Source organism: Artibeus jamaicensis, unplaced genomic scaffold (genome assembly GCF_021234435.1).
Source record: "Artibeus jamaicensis isolate MK-2021 breed Jamaican fruit bat unplaced genomic scaffold, CSHL_Jam_final contig_599, whole genome shotgun sequence".
Lineage (NCBI taxonomy): Eukaryota > Metazoa > Chordata > Mammalia > Chiroptera > Phyllostomidae > Artibeus > Artibeus jamaicensis.
Genome location: NW_026521899.1, coordinates 118,844 through 121,978, shown reverse-complemented (window position 1 = coordinate 121,978; position 3,135 = coordinate 118,844).

Genomic DNA, 3,135 nt, shown 5'->3' with positions numbered 1-3,135 from the left:
CATGGCCACCCATCCACTGCAACAAATGCTGGGCTTTTCTCATATTCCCAAGTGAGAAGGTGCACTCTATGCAGACTAACCATTTCTTCATTCTCAACTTCACACTCAGAAGCAAAAACCTCCAGGCTCCTGTGAATGCACAGCATCCACGACTATGTCTAATATCCTCACAGCAGCTGTCTCCTCAAGGTGTCTGCATCTTTGGGTCTCTTCCACAAGTGCAGGGCTCTAGGGTAGCCAGCACTCCACTGAACTCTTGCAATCATTTTTAACCATACCCAGGCCATATACACCTTCACATGCTACTGGGAATTAAATATTTTCCATGGGAATAGATCCGGACACTACTCCATGGCTGATTTCCAGAACTTTTCCTGTAAAACTTCGAGGCAGGTTTTTCAGTTGGCCCTGAGTACAAAGATGGCTTCACTCCTCATTCTGTGAGGACTGAGTGCTCAATGCTGAGTGCAGACACTTTCAGTCTCCATGGCCTTCCTGCCCCGGTGGGTAAACCCTGCTAAGCTAGACAGGGTGGGGCAGGCAGGAATCTAAAGTCCCAGGGGTGCTGTGCCCAGGACATGGCCTCCATCATAGAAGTTGGTTCAGTTAAACAATGTGAGTCCTGTCTTTCAGTGACACACACATGGAGCTTAACCTCTGAAGCCAACAAGATGGGGGTGAATGAGGACACTGACTTCTCCCCTCTGGAAATGGAACCTGTGACCAGGATCTGGCAGCAGAAAATCCTTGCTCTTGATTGTGTCCATCCAGGGAGTTTCCAGTACTGTGCTGGGAAAGGGAAGGGAGGGTGTGTACCTTCATTTATGTTGTCTATCTGTTCTCATTGTTAGCATCTTTTCCAGGAGTAAAATTCTCCTTTATGCTTGGTATTCAATAGGACCATCTCCAGTCACGGTAGTATTTTAAAACAATGTCTGCATTCTGACTTGTAATGAAGCCCTTATAGCTTCTCATGACCTCATGCTGCAGATGACATCCTGTCTGCACTTTTTGTATTGTAGTGAGAATTCCATGTGAGATCTACCCTGGACACAAAGCAAACACATGGGCTGTTTGTTAACACCAGGTGCAGTAATGGGCAGCCAACCTATGGAACCTAACCTGCATCAGAAGATGCTTTTTCTCTGGAAAGGCAGCTCCACTATCCCCTTCCCAGCAGCTTCAGGCAATCATCACGTTGCTCTGTACTACTGCATCTGGATTGTCTGTCTGCAAGTCCTGAAATAAAAGGGACCATCTAGTGTTTGTTCAGCTGTACCTGTGTCATTTCAGTCTGTTCAGTGTCCTTGGGGTTCAACTTTGTACTTGCTAACGACAGAACTTACTTTTAATATTTGTAATGATATTTCAAAACAAAAAGAACAAAGTGAGTGGCAAACAGTGTCTATCTGACATAAAAATAAATCTATTTGGGAAGCAGGGATTCAGGCAGAAGCCCTAATACTGCTCTGAGTAGGAGTGAAGATAAGGGGTGCTAGACACAGGGAAGGATACAGGTACATGACTAGAGGGGAGGAGCTTCTATGACTGCAGACAAGCTAAGTTAACCTTTAGCTGCATGTGGGGGTGCAAATTTGAAGACTGTCTGAAGTTTTCAGTCCCATAATCAGGACACATCTTCCCTGTTATCTGTGCAAACAGTTGTATGAAATACAATTTTGAGGGCCTGGGGTGTGTGAGTTCCCACCCTGCACAGGTTGGAGAAGAAAGACATGCCAGGTGGTTTGTCTGGAATTACTGCTCCCACCCTATTTTAACAAGGCCCCTCTCCTGTACCCTTGGACAGTAAGAGCCCTTCATATTTGATGAGTTCACCAAAAATTCCTGAGTGGACAACACAATATGACTCATTACAGGCTTGAGCTCCACAGCCAACCCCCAGCCCTGACTCTGCCTTTCCATGAAAACTTCCAGGCAGGGAATGCCCACTCTCAGGTTCCTCCTCTCATGCTGGATGCACCATCCTGCTGCCTGTGTTCATGAGCTATGTTAACTCAAATATTTCTCTTCTGTGGGTTACACAGTGCTGATTCCTCCTGATGGTTTGGTGAATGTGGCCTGGCATCTTGCTGTGTCACACATGTTGCAGTTTATGGCAGCATCACCTCTCTTTCAAGGCTGAGTAGAAGTTTGCATTGTGAGCATATAACACCCTTCATCTCTCTGCCCCCGATGGGCATTTAGAAGGTTCGCATGATTTGGTGATGAGGAGGGGTCCTCTCTTCCAGACCTCAATTGTGTTCTATTGGGGAAAAGCACTCGATTCTGAGTTTCTGCTCACGTGGGGCTTCTGTTTTCATGCTTTGGGGAAAACTCCATGGTGTTTTTCAAGCAGCTGCATTATTTCAGCAGGAATCTGTTCTGATGACTGGTGTGGCTTGGTGTGGCTTGGTTTTTGTTTTTTCTCATTTCAGATTTATTGTGTGTTTGTGACACTAGTTACTTATCAAATATGAGATTCCAATATATATTCCCGGAGTGTGTGGCCTGTCTTTAAACCCCTCTCAGGGTTGTTAGGGTATCAGTTATAATGGCACATATCTTGGGCCCTGGTTCAGGTAACACCTGTGTCATGTATGAGTCCAGCAAGCTGCTTACCCCAGGGCACCTCAAACAAGCCACACAAATTAGTTCTGTGTTAGCTGGGTGGTATGAACAGCTGCAGGACACTGTGTTGAACAAGTCTGTGGGTGGCTTCAGCACATGGAAGTCCATGAACAGGAACATGGGCTGGCCACCCCCAGTGTCCCCAGCATCCCCAGTGACCAGAGCCCAGATACACAGTCAGTGTCTGTGAGTCCAGCACTGTGGAATGAACCTACTGGAGGACTGAGAGACAAGTCCACTTTGGGAAATACTTTAATGGGAACATTGACAAATAGCAAATATCATGAGCTAACTAGCAGTTGCACTTAACAAGGTGAAGAAAGTCAGAGAGCAGGTGTTTGAAATGAGTGTAACTCTTAGTTCATATTTGAAAGGAGGATACCGTGTTTTGATGACTCCTCTCAGACTCACTCTGTCAGGCCAGTTGCTGGCTCCATTAATGATGGACCATAAAAAGGCAAATCTCAGGTGAACCAGGGGCAGTTCCATCTTTGCCATGAGTAACAT